Source organism: Carassius auratus, chromosome 36, assembly GCF_003368295.1.
Source record: "Carassius auratus strain Wakin chromosome 36, ASM336829v1, whole genome shotgun sequence".
NCBI classification, from domain to species: domain Eukaryota; kingdom Metazoa; phylum Chordata; class Actinopteri; order Cypriniformes; family Cyprinidae; genus Carassius; species Carassius auratus.
Window position 1 is genome coordinate 13,943,930 of NC_039278.1, and position 14,872 is coordinate 13,958,801.

A 14,872-nucleotide genomic window follows, 5' to 3' on the forward strand; every position below is an offset into this window, starting at 1 on the left:
AGAAGCCGGCAAATAAATGTGCAGTCAACGGCACACTCGGCTTAAATGAATTCTCATGTCGGTCCACCTTTAACAAATGGTTTTTTTGCTGTATGCTCGCCAAACTAAAAACATATTCCTCACCTACCCCCTTTCAACTTGGCTGTTGGCGTAAAGCTGATTTGGAATCTAAGTGAAAATACAGCACGCTAAACATATTTCTGTGCTTTCATTTCAAAATGTCAGCTTAGTTCTGGCTCAGTTAAACTGCTTTGTAAAACGGAGTATGTGGGTGTTGATGCTGCTCAATCCAAGGTGGGACCGCCGTGCCGCTTCCAGATTATGGCAGTTAAGGATGTGTCAGGAAGTGCTGAAGCAGCTTGTTCTATCTCTCTGTCACCAGAGTCCCTGCAGCTCTTGGTAATCACCTGCATCTCAAACATTCATAGCTCTTCTTCCACTTGGAGAAATTGGGATCAACGGATTTCTTAACTCTGGGGAAAAGAGGATGGATTTGTTTTATGACTATATAAAGGAGCAAAGGAGCAAAATGACTGTAGTGTGAGGGGATTGCTTTGCAATAAGGCCTCTACTCTCCCACTGTTTTCTCTCTCTCTGTTTACCTGTACGTACATACTGAATGCTCTACCTCGGCCTTTTAGAGATGAAGTAGGTCTAAGTATGATGCAAAACAGAAGGTTTGGACAACATGTCAGAATTCAAGATTTGGCTTTTTTTTCAGTTCATGAGAGTGGATTTGGATTTAATTTGCCACACACAATTGGATTTTGAATTGAAATAACAGAAAATTGTCCTCATGAATTCCAGTTTAAAATGCTTAAACATGGATGCAAGGTAAAGAAATTTCATTAGCCGAAGACAAAAAAGCCTTAATTTTGAGAATGATCTTTTAAGAATTGTTAACTTTTTAAATGTTTTTATACCAGGGTTATTTTTAACAATTAAAAATATATAATAATATTAATAATAATAATAATAATAATAATAATGATTTTTATTCTGCAATTTCATTATTATTTTAATATATACTTTTATTTAAATTAACTTACATTTTATTTTATTATTTATTAATATAATTAATTTTTTCACAAGCTGGCCCAGCTTGTGTATGAAAGCTTGTTTCCAAAACTGAATAAAAAACTTTCAATTGCGAGTTTCCATCATCGCGGATCTGACTTTTTTTTTCTTTTTTTCTGAGAAATAAGAAATATTAATTGGACTTCATAACTAGTAATTGTGAGTTTATATAATATATTCTTGCAACTGTGAGGAAAAAAAAAGTAGAATTACCAATAGAATTTATCTCACAATTCTGACTTTATTTATCGGAGTTGCATGGTCCAAACATGCAATTCTGACTTTATATCATGCAATTCTGAGAAAAACTAAAATCTGAATTGCTATATGTAAACTCTTTTTCTTAAGAAAAAAAATGAGAATTATTAGACAAAAAGCCACAATTAACTTTTTTTTTTATTTATTCAGTGGTGAAAACTGGCTCCCATACATATATGTGTGTAATAACATGTTTATGGCTGATTCATTTCAGGAGATATTCATTTTTTTTTCTTTTTTTCTTTTTAATGTTACCTCATTAAATTCTAACTGAAATAACAATTCTGCATCCAGTTTGCTACATACAAGGGTTGAATGAATTTCAAAGACATTCTCAATTAAATTCTGAATGGTGCACAACCTGAGACTCCTTCTGAGGCTGGCAGTTTTGCCCGCACTGTGCTCTTCCTGATCCTACTGAGGATACAAAACCATTGAAAGCACAGACCTCTGGGAGTGCAGAGTCTTAATTTGAACTTTTGCAGCCATCCCTACAGCTGTCATGTACTTTCACAAGCTCACACTTCCCTGGATAATAGAGTAGCCAGTGGTGCAATAGTCTACAGGAACAGAAAAAGAAAAAAGGGACATATGCAGGAATGTGAAAAGAGGAGTAAATGAACTGCAATAAAGAGGATCATTAGGAGCTGGGCCATATTGATGCTGATTGGGCTGAACTGAAAGCCTGCAAATAGCCATTTGCACCTCTAGCTTTAATGAAACCTGGATGTTTACAGCTTTTTGTAAAGAAAACGTATGCCCTGTGAAAAACTCACTGCCAAGATACTCTTATTTTCTGTCTTTACTAGGGATGTGTGAGACCGGTCGATTAAACGGAACTGCTTCTGGTAGTCAAGACTGGAAATTCTAGCCGACCAGTCAAAATTTAGTAATTTTTATGTTTACCTTGGAAAGTGGATATCAAATTAATTTCATTTCATCTCAGACCTTGCATGCATGCATTTTCATCATTACCCGCTGCAGCCTCAGAGAAATGTCTACTAGAGAAGACGAGCAAGGTGTGGGAGCATTGTTACTGGTTTAAAGGGGGAAACATTAGGAATTAAAGTTAACTGACTTTCATCAGAAAGGTTTCATTGCTATATTTTTATTCAATTTCCATATAACACCTAATATCATAGTGTTTATACGAGCAGTGCTGCTTTGTTTAAGGGGTATCTATGGAAACCATTGTATTTCTGCTTGTCCAAAAGCGCCATCTGCTGCCGTCAGAGAGTGAATTAGCATTTTTAGCCCATCTGCAGCTTTTGTTGCCGTCAGTGTTGTTAATTTTACTAAGCTTTTGATGGAAAATAAGAACAGTTTGGATGATAAGGTATTTATAAATATTTGACTGTTTGGTTATTTCAAATGGATTGCATATGCACTTAACGTTTTTGACTGTCTGAGGGTTTCTTACTTTTAGACTAGTACAATTTTTGCACATCCCTAGTCATTACCAAGGCATTGTTATACCATTGCTTAGGTGTACTGGGTGGTTGCTAGAGCATTGCTAGGTGGTTAAAGTGTTTCAGGAGGTTGTTAAGATGTTCTGAGTGGATGCTTTGTTGTTCTGGGTTATTGCTATGATAATCCTTTGGTGTTCTTAGTGGTTTTCTCAGGAACAGTTCAAAAGCAACACTCAACCAAATCCAGAGGTTGCATAAAATGGGCAAACATATTGCTAGCTTAATCTACTCTGTTCAAAGCCCGGTGAAACGTGCGAGACAGAGGCAAATGCTGTAATACGATCTCAACTGCGGTTTGCATGTGGATGAGCAATGGATGTAAAAAATAAAAGATTCTGATAGATCTCTTTGCAGTGTTCTCTTAGCAGGCTTAAAGTGGAGCCCCAGGGGAGCCGAGAATCAAATTTAGACATCTATCCTTTGGCCTTAAAATCTCTTTCAAATAACGTGTAATAAATATTGTGAGCAGTTTGCTCTAATATGACCGATGTAAGATTGAATTAGCTGTGAACAATAATGAGCATTCAAACGTGTACAGGGGCATGCTTGCATACCGTATTGTAGTGCTTTTCAATAGCCTTACAACCTACAATCAATGATGCGATCGAAAGTGTTCTGGAGTTTAAACTGAAATCTGTCAACTCTTTTGTGCATCACACTAATGTGGATTGCTTGTTTGTACAGATCTGGTGCATTAACTGCTGTGTTTTGAATAACATCATTTTGGGCAAGAGCTACAGACACAGCACTGCTGTCACATGAGAGTTTTTTTAGTGAAAAAAAAGATGGGTTTCAGTAAAGTGACTTTGGCATTATGATTTATTTATTTTTTTGACAATTTTTTAAGCTATTTTTTTAAAGATGGATGTACAGATTTCCTGTTTGCATGGCATGTGCAAATATTTAAACAAAATTATTTAAAAAATATTACCTGAATTCTACTATGATGATCAGCTGATCATGCTAAGAATAAATCTAGATCCATTGTGGGTGTCTAAAGTAGCATGTGCACTAGTGTGTGGCGTGAGTAGTATGAGTTTCAGTGTTATTTAAGTTAATCATTTTATTTTAATTCACAACAGTCCATAAAGAACACGGGAATTATTATTATTATTATTATTTTAAATGATGATAATACTTATTTTAAATTCATGTCCCTAACAATGGTGAAGTCATGGGTTTGATTCCCAAGGAATGCATGAACTGATGTATATTAAATGCAGTGTAAGTCGTTTTGGGAAAAAGCATCTGCCAAATTAATAAACAGAATGTGTAAACTGAAATATTCTGGAAACATTCAGAAAGAAAGCTGCAAATTCATATCTTTCTTAGGAGGAAACAGATAGTCCAGCTAAGAAACAGTGTTATTTTCAGTGTAGCTGAGTTAAGTGCATCTGAACTTTTAATAGCTAATATTATTAGTGCCTCAACCTACGCAATCATATGCACAAAAAAACAACAACAAAAAAAAAACACCAGGAACTTAACGTCATCTGGCTGATAAATTGGTGTCGTCTGTAATGGAAGGCCAAGTCTGGTACTGAAGCCATGACGTTATTCCTCTGGGGCAGAATGGCATCGCTGAAAAATGCACTGTTTTTCTGGACCCCTGCCTGAGCAACAGAAGGCAGATAAGTGGCTGTTTGGTTATGCAAATGCTGATCTGCTGCCCAAGATATCACTGGTTTTGACCGTACTTCATAAAGTAAGAGTGAAGTCATAAGAAGTGCTGTAGGTGTGGCCTAAGTTGCTCGCGGTAGTTTTGGTGAGTAATGTTTGTAAATGCTTCATTGTTAAGTGATTCATAGGTATGAGGAAGGGGAGTCTCAAGAAGATAAATACATTATGATAGTTTTCTTTATTGAGCAAACTAACCCTATAACACATGTAATGTGATGGACCAAGAGACAATAGGTTCTGGCCCCTAGCTAAATACTGATGCTGAATGATGCAGAAAACATGCCTATGGTATTGAAGTATGTTCTGCATGCTGAATGTTAAGTTATAGCTAGTAATGCTTAGGTTTCTGTCAATGTGTCACAGATTCAGTTTTTTTTTTCTACCACCACAAGATGTTTAGATGTTAAATGCCGCCAAAACTCTAATGGCAGAGCCCTGACTGAACATCTGGGGTGATTTCTACATGGTTTCACGCTTACACAATTACTTTTACCCTGACTTGATTGCATACTTTTTGTGTGTGTTTGTGTTCCTCAAGTGATTTTCCAATAAATCATGAAGAGCCTGTTTGGCCCTGTGCTGCAGTGATTCACTGAACCCTGTAGGATATTACATGTTGTTCTTGTTGAGGTTTGTTGTGCTTTTTTATAGGGAGGTTGCGGGAAACAGATTTCTCCATTTTGACATTGATGTACCTTGAGACAGGCATCTCAACTAAGTTGTCAAAGTGACATGAAATGTTAATGCTGTGAAGGAAGTCACATATCTGTCTGAGGCATCAGCAAGCATGGAATGTAGAACATATCGTGCCACCATTTATCCTATACTTTTTGACTTTGGGGAAAACGTACTAAATACTCAGAAGACCACGTAACTTCACAGAGAGGGATCATTGAGGGCTGAGGCCTCTAGTGTGAAAAAATGTACCAATGCTCAGCTAATTCCATAACTGAAGAGTTTAAAACTTCCACTGGCATCAATCAGCACAGAAACAGGAGCTTCATGGAATGGTGTTCCATGGCTGAGCAGCTGTACGCAAGCCTCATTCTGACCCTCTGTCTAAAAATTATCCATTTTAAGGGGCGGGTCCTTTAAGGCTTGTCAGTAACCAATATTATGATTGGCTAACATCACTGCATATGCAAGGTATCAAGGCCCCCTAACTACTGAATTATAAATTAGATTTATAATGACATGAACCCTTTAATGCTACAAAATTTTGGACGATGTTATGCTTCCATTTTTGTGGGAACAGTTTGGGGACAGCCTTATTCTATTCCAGTATGACTGTGCCTCAGTGCATGAAGCAAGGTCCATAAAGTCACGATTGGATTAATTTGGTATGGAACGATTTGACTGTCCCACACAGAGCCCTGATTTCAACCCCATTGATCATCTTTGGGATGAACTGGAATAGAGATTGTGAGCCAGGCCTGCTTGTCCAACATCGGTGCCTTACCTCACCAATGCTCTACTGAATACATGGGCAAATATTACCACAGAAACACTCTTAAATTTTCAGGAAAGTCATCCCAGAAGCCATTTCCATAATAATATATATGTATATAGAATGCAACATTATTGCTGCAAGTCCCTGTTGTCCCAATCCTTTTGTCCATATAGTGTATGCATAATATTATTATTAATTTAACATTAATAATAATTTATATTTAATCATATTTATTATTTTTTATATTATTATTTTATTACTATATTGAACATTACACTAATTTATTGAACATTGCAAACTTTAAAATTGTATTATAACTGATCTGTTAATAACACTCATTTTCTGCTGTAATGCACAGCATCATATGGTTTATTGCTTTTACTGCCTTTTGTAGAAGTTTTTTGTTGTCTTTGTGCTTTTCCCTGTCGTGTCAAGACATCATCCTTGAGGTATGCAGTGCAACACTGAACTTCATTTTCTGAAAGTTAAACTCACTCAGGTAAAATAAAGAAGTGCACAGGTTTTCTCTAGGTTTTTTTTTCTATATTCAAATACTTCAGTTTAGCCTTTGTGTGGATTTATTGTTCTTATATTAACATTTAAGGCTATGATTTTATGATCAAATATATGTTTAACTGATTCCAATTTCTGATTAGCTTCTTATCAACAGTCAGGTGAATGTCAAAAGATGTTTCAATATTGACACCGCTGTTGAAACCACTTTTTATCTGACTTGAGCTGAATAACAACACTTGTTGTTTCACCTTTAAGTTTGACCTTGGTGTTGTTTGTTCAGGCTGAGCTACAGGAGTAAGTTTACATGCTAAGCAGTGTGAATGTGATATGATATGCATGAAATAAATCAATTCTATAGATACAACTTTTTCCCCATACATTAAAGGAACAGGTTTTTGTTGGAAATTTTTTGGAGCTTTATTTAGCTGTCTATATCAGAGTGGGGGTATTCCTGTGGGGTTCATTGCGGTGCTGTGATTTTCTCGCAGTTGCAGGGTCTCTCTGGAGAGTTGCGTTGGCAGGCTGCAGGTAAAAAAAGCTTTATGCTCACATTTCCCCCACTCTTTTAATGAGGCTAAAAACTCTGTCATGAATCTGTCCTTTACAAGTGACCATTCCTTTTCGGAATGCATCTCTTAGTTACTTTTTAACTTTTTAAGTTTAATTATGATGATTCATTCAATTTTAGTGAGAGGAGCCACACTCAGCAAATGATCCAACAAGATTAAAAATATACTGGACCCCGCTGGGAGGAAAGTTTGTGCTAACTGTACCACCAGCAGTCAGTGATGGTGACACTGTGGATATCTGTTAGATTATTCTAGGCTTCCAGTCACCGTTCTGTTATAATGGTTTTTCTTTCCTCACCACTGATGGAAAACAGCAGCATGTTGGTGAGCACGGGTTTACAAAAAGGTGAACGTATTGATAAACTATGTGTGTGTATGTATATATGTAAAATAATTTATGACATGCATCTATCTATATATTATGAAAAGTTTTATGTAATATTACATTATGATATATAAGTAAATATAGTGTTTGTTCAGATACAATGTGTAGTAAATGTTGAGCAATAGTAATGGTATTCCTTGTCTTGGCAAGCACTGATAATAATTATAAAATTTGTTGAACTTACTTCCACACCACTGTCAGTAATTTCCACTGCAAAGCAGGAGAATTAAAGCATGTCTTAATTTTATATGCCGGAGATTAATTTAGTTAGATGATCCTCAGAACACCTGCAGTATATAAAGTAAACACTGACAGATTTAAATGATTTGTGTGAGGGATTTTGCTTCTTGGTGCAAGGTTGTCAGGATTGAACCTGGTGAATTTTATCAGTTTTATGGCCGAGACAAATAAGCTAATCTGCAGAATGTAAATCAGCATCACAGGAGTGATACTGGAAACTTGAGAAAGTCAGCCAGCAGAGAACTTCTGCAAATCTGCTGCAATGTTTCTACATCTTCGCTGGTCTTTACTCTGTATTTTAGCATTATGAAGAGACAACGGTGGCATGTGCAATTTCGAAATCTGAGCTGATAGATGCCTTTTGATATATTGTGTCACTCACCTGAAAGAATGAAGTGGATTTACTCTTGGTGTTGTACGAGTTCTGAGTTTTCATATTCAGGTTTTGTAAGCATAGTGTGCTTTGTAACATGAACAGCTTTCAGGCATAAATTTAACAGCTCCTGCAAAGATCATATCAATCTTTGAGGTTTTTTTGTTGCTCACTGAAAATCAAACTGTTGACATGTTTCTAAGTTACTTTTGGCATATAGTGAGTAAAGTTGTTCATTCCTGTTCTGTTGTACCATCTGAAATAAAGTATAGACCTTGAACTTCATCAATTATTATTACAATAGGATGAATAGGATACCAAATCAGATGGAGATAAATATCTACAGCTATAAAAATAAAATCACAGTTAGCTTACCTGAGGACTTAAATTAATTTTTTATATTTTTAATCATCAAATGCTACACATACAGATCTCTTTAATATCATTTAACAGAATTGTCTGTTTTAGGGAAATTGTTTTCATTTTGCTTCACATTGACTCTTTTTTTCTATTCCTTTTTTCCCCCAAATCAAATTTCAGTTGTTAATACTCACTGATATTTGTGCTGTTGTTTTCCTAAAATCGAGTCAGACTTCATACATACAGTTTTAAGGACTTTTTATTGTAATTTGTTAGTTAAAATTTAAATACAAAAGACCATGGAAAAAATATATATGTATTGAGAATGTTTAGTTTCGTTTAGTCTTTCAGCTGCTCTCTCCCGAGGTATCAAGTCAAGTTAAGTCACCTTTTTTTATATAGCGCTTTAAACAAAACAGATTATGTCAAAGCAACTGAACAAAATTAATTAGGAAATAGTTTGTCAATAATGCAAAATGACAGTTAAAGGCAGTTCATCATTGAATTCAGTGATGTCATCATGCAGCTCAGTTCAGTTTAAATAGTATCTGTGCAATCATTTGCAATCAAGTCAACGATATCGCTGTAAATGAAGTGTCCCCAGCTAAGTAAGCCATAGGTGACAGCAGCAAAGAACCAAAGTTCCATCGGTGACAGAATGGAGAAAAAACCTTAGGAGAAACCAGGCTCAGTTGGGGGGACAGTTCTCCTCTGACCAGACGAAACCAGCAGTTCAATTCCAGGCTGCAGCAGTGTAACAGCCACTCCGTTTCATGTCATAGCCCCATTACCGCATCAGGTCTGTTGTCAATTATTCCTACAGAGTCTGACTCAGGTTACATCTACCATCAGTGAACTGTTGACTTGTACCTCTAAGCACCTTTCTGTTAGTTGGAAAATCTCTCTAATTATAGTCTGTCAGAAAAGAGGCAGAGATTGAGACCTTTAAAAGGAGACTCTGACATAAAGGTCCCTTTTTTTTTGTTCCTGATGAGGCCTAATCGGAGTTATCAACTGAGAAAATGGCTGTGGATGATGATAATGTTCAATCTGTGCTGTTTGCAGGACGTAATCATTTTACCCATTTTTCTAACACCTATAGGTGAAGTGTGTAATTTTTTCCAGTGTTTAAATGCTTTCTCCTGTCCCAGCTTATTATGCAGAGCTCTAAGTAAGCTATTAGTACGCTGATTTCCTGCAACAACCAATTTAATAAATACGTTTTTCATTTCTGTTTTATGACATTAGTGGTGTAAAAATGGCACACTTCACCTTTGGAAGCAAGAAAGATGTTTTGATTCAGTTGTCTTCAGGTTAACCCTTTAGTCTTCTTATCCAGTGTCCATGTACAAATACACCTTCTGTATATATATATATATATAGCCAGTTCAGATGATAGAAGGAGAATATTTTCTGAGATAGGATTTCTAAAATGGGAGAAATGCAGGACTGAAGAAGCCATTTGGACTGATTTTAAGTGCTTTAGAAAGCTCATAGTCACCTCTCAGCTCTCATTTGTTCTGTTTAGTGCAGCGTTCTAAGATAGTAATTTAAAAGTTTCACTCTGGAGACATAAATACAATTAGGAAGGTGTTAAGTCGCTTTCACGTGACTTGCATCAGAGCTTCAACACACAAGCGCTGCAGATAGTGCCACGGTAGGGCAATTTAACATGTATTAAGACTGATTTTAAGTTTTTTTTTTTTTTACTTTAATGTTATGAAATGCTTTAGACACTATGTCTTAAACAACTGCATACTTTAGCTTGATGTGAAGCTCTGAGGAGAAAAGTGGTAACCTGTAATAGTTAACTTAAGGTGATATTTTTAACTGATTTTGTTTTGTTGGAGTAGCAATGTATAGGTTAAACATGAATAACATCCAATATTTCAGCAACTTCTTTTAAGAATCTTTATTAACAAAATAACTTGGGAAAAAAAAAATGTTACACAGTCAAAAACTGTTGTGCTCCCATCTTACACTAATATAAAGGAATTTCATAATTATTTTAAGATCAGCAATTCTTTTCGGTATGAGAACATTGATGCAAATCATGTGAAAGTGCTTTTAGACTTATTTACAAAAACTATTGGCACAACAGATTTTTTCCGTAAGCTTTATCTAACTGTTTTTCAGCAGGGTCTGGTTAATTTCACTCTCTTGCTGTCATTAAGTTATTTGGTGAAGTGCTTATGTGCCATGTTCAATGAAAGCATCGTAACGTGTTTTCACAATAGTAAACTGTAATGTTCGAACTAGCTTTCTAAGGGTGTTTTCCCCCATGTTCTTCATCCATAGTAGAGAACATTTCCATGCAGCAATCTACAGGGAATGCTTTCACATTGCACACATTGTGCGTGTCAGTACACAGAAATCTGTATGTATGTGGAAGAATATACTGTAGCTTAGGAGCTGCGCATATAGGACAGCAGAGCAGCTTCCCGAGGCTGTATTTTCCACTTGTTCTACTCATGATTTTTCTTTAAGATTCAAACAATCTCCATTTCAGCCACTGCATCTGCTCTTCCAAATGGCATGGACTCAGTAATTGTACAGTAAGTGTATGAAGAACCTCAAATTCAGCCTATAGTGAATACAAGTTGATTTCAATATACAGTATGTGAGAGCTCAAGATGAATGTGACTCAAAAATAAAGGTTCTTTACTGGCATATATTTGGCATTCTAAGGAAGACCTTTAACATCCTTGGAACCTTTGCACTGCTCAAAAGGGTTTTTTATTTTGTAAAAAGTTTCTTTAGATCAGTAAACTGTTCTTCAACCAAGAGGGAAAATGTTTCTGAAAGGTTGCTTAGGGACCTAAAATGGTGGTTCTGGCATCATTGCAAAAAAAAAAAAAAAAAAAAAAACCTTTGCACTTACATCATATTTTTGGAGTAAAACAATGAGGGAGGGGGGGGGGGGATTCATATCAAGACCAGGAATTTTCATTTAAAATTCAGTTTAATCAGTTTAATGTCAACTTTCAGGACAGAGCTTCAGTGTTGACTCAAATTTTGGAAGCATACCTCAATCATGATGGAAACCTCTGAAATATTCCTCCTCCTTTAATGCAAGTCAGCACCACAAACCACTTTATTTTCTGAATAAGAAAAATCATCCATATGGAAATTTGTTTTAGAAGTGGAGTAAGTTATGTTTTGATTGAAAAAGACAAGCACTTTTTTTTCTTGGTACCACACACTGATGAATTATTCATTTAAAGAGAAAAAGGAAATTAATAGTGTCAGTTTGGATTTGTTTTTCAGTTTTAGTAATTCAGTGGAGGCATCACAGTGATTAGTAAAGCCTTGCTACACACTCAGCTGAGAGATCTGTTGTGGTAAGAAGGAGATCCAACCAGATCAACATCAACTTCCAACCCCCAGGGTTCTTCCATACATCCCATCACAATTCTTATGTTTCTTTCTTAATTCTTCTAAGAGCCTCAGACATATTTGATTGAAAAAAAAAATCATTACTGGATGCCTTATAAATTGTGAGTGTCATAGGACATTTAATGTGTATTTGTAGAGCAGTGGGTCACATCTCAGGAGGTTTGGGTCTTCACAATTTATGATTGCTCACCACAAATGCTCATTCTGAAACCAAAATGCATAATTTGAGTTACTGTACTGCAATATTTCATTTAAAAAGCATAAGCATTCACAGATTTGAGCATTGTGTGTTTATTGGCGAATGCGCTATAATCTTTTAATCCATTCTGTAGATGATTACAACCACCTCAGTATATTTTGAAGATGTAAAGCATCACTTTGTTTTTGTCCCCCTTCCGTTTCACCAGTCATAATATCCATGCTGTGCATATTTGCCTGTGATAATCTGTAACCATAGTAACACAGGCTTGTGTAATGTGGTGATGTTAACAGAGCATGAGCACTGTTATACCACAGATGAGCTCTACCCTATATTCAAAAACAGCAAGTACTGTATAGCCTCATCTCAGGTTTGTATTTATAACATGGGAGTCAGGAATAAAAATATGATATATATAAAGCTTCTGGCTACAGTTCTTTTGAGTTTTAGAGATCGGATTTGACTGGCAATTTTCCTTTTATTTTTGAACAACTTCAAAGACAATATTTTACAATCTGCCAAGGAGCATATAATATTACATTAATGGAATTAAATGGGCAATATTTATGTATTAACATTAAAAGAATAACTCACCCAGAATGAAAATTTGCAGATAATGTACTCACTCTCAGGCCACCCAAGATATAGATGAGTTTGTTTCTTAATGGGAACAGATTTTGAGAAATTTATGTGGTGATAATGCTGATGTAAAGTCTTATAAATTCAATTTTAGGCAGTCTTTAGAGGATTTTATAATTATTTGTATACTTAACATGTATATATATATATATATTTACATTGTAGATGCTTCCACTATGTTGTCAGTTTTTTTTTTTTTTACTGTTTAGAAAGAATGCTGTGAGTTTGGTAATGCAACAGTGATTCTACCAATAAAAATCTGGGTTTCATTAGTCTTTTTTTTTTTCATTATAAAGACCATTTGTGTCTTGCACTGAAAAAAAAGGTGTACAAACAATTTTGACTCTTACATTTTACAATTGCAAAGAAACGGCAAGTAAACACTTGACATTTTGAAGCAATGCAAGTACTTTTTTACAGGTAACCTGCTGGTGGGTGCTTGCTTTGAGTTTGCATTACTGTAACACTAAAATGTCAAATTAATATGAGGATGTGCAGATTAGTGTAGTACCTAGTGGATTTTGGTGTGAGCTTTTACAGTTTTTAGAGGCTGGTGGCAGAGGACGTCCCCTGCAGAATTTCAATTTATGCAAGCTGTCTTGATTCTCGAAGTGTTGCTGCCAACATGGAGAAAGCCCTCACAATACAATACTTTTTGAAAAACAAGAACTCCTCTCTCATGTCCATACCACTTTTGCACAGTGCAATATTTATTTCAGGAGATGTTCTTCTGTCCATGCATGACAGTATCTAAGCTTCTGGTGTACAGTATGTCTAATCATCCAAATTTAATGTTTTCTGTAGTCATACGATACTGTATATATATATATATATATATATATATATATATATATATATATATATATATATATATATATATATATATATATATATATATATATATATATATATTGTATAGATGAGAAATCAATCATAAAATCATAAGTAGATTCATTCAAGATGTTTCACATGCTTGATCACATTTCTTGGCTCCATTTTATTTTCTGTCTATGTGAGATGGATTTAGGCAAACATGAGAAGCCACTCAAGCAGGCACTATATACGTATGCTTCAACTAATTCTTTAAGACATTGAGACCCTTAGGGGCAAACTATTATCGCAAGTAAGAGTGAAGCTTGCAAAGACAAATTCCCTGTGGTAGCTGACATTGACCCCATCTGCTCAGCTGTTTCACTGAAAGAAGAGGCATGAAATGGTCTCTGTAAGATTGTGATCCAAAGTATGTCCTTCTGAACACTTCAAACTCAGTAGTGTCCTTTAATCTTATATAATTTATTGACTCTATAATACACCTTTGTATTGTAATCTGATTTCATTGAGACCCTTAGGGGCAAACTATTCTATAATACTATATTCTATAATAACTATTATATAATACTCTATAATACACCTTTGTATTGTAATCTTATATCATTGAGACCCTTAGGGGCAAACTATTATCGCAAGTAAGAGTGAAGCTTGCAAAGACAAATTCCCTGTGGTAGCTGGCATTGACCCCATCTGCTCAGCTGTTTCACCGAAAGAAGAGGCATGAAATGGTCTCTGTAAGATTGTGATCCAAAGTATGTCCTTCTGAAAATTTCAAACTCAGTACAGTGTCATTTAATCTTATATCATTAATTGACTCTATAATACACCTTTGTATTGTGTATATATTATTACAAGACCTTAATCAGACTTTCTACTTATGATGATGTGTAAAAATCTTTCCTGTGATGTATGATCATTTGTCGACAGTGAATTCATTTTTCCTCAAATTAGACTCTTGTATAGACCAGTTTTGGTTTCTAAGCATATTTATAAATAGCTTGTTTTATTGGCGCCTGACTCTTCTTTTCTTTGACTTTGCAATCAATACACTTAACCTGCCCACTTCCATGTCTTCAGTCATTCATTTGAAGTAGTCGTCTGAACGTTAATGGAGAAATATCCATGAGTATTAATTATTCATAATGGTGCATTGGACAAATAATGGTAATGATAACCATTATTATTTTGCTGTTATTATTTAATGATGTTGAGATCATTAAGCTAATTGATAATGGAATAACACAGTGTTTTCATATTATTCCTTAATATACCTTAATCATAGTTTGTCTTTATGATGGTGCTGCACAAGATGATCATCTTTCATATGCTCTATGCAAATGTATTATCATGAAGTGGCTATATAAACAGCTTTGCCCAATAGCACTATACAGTACTTTTGCAAATGTGTTAATTGCTTCATTACCTTATTC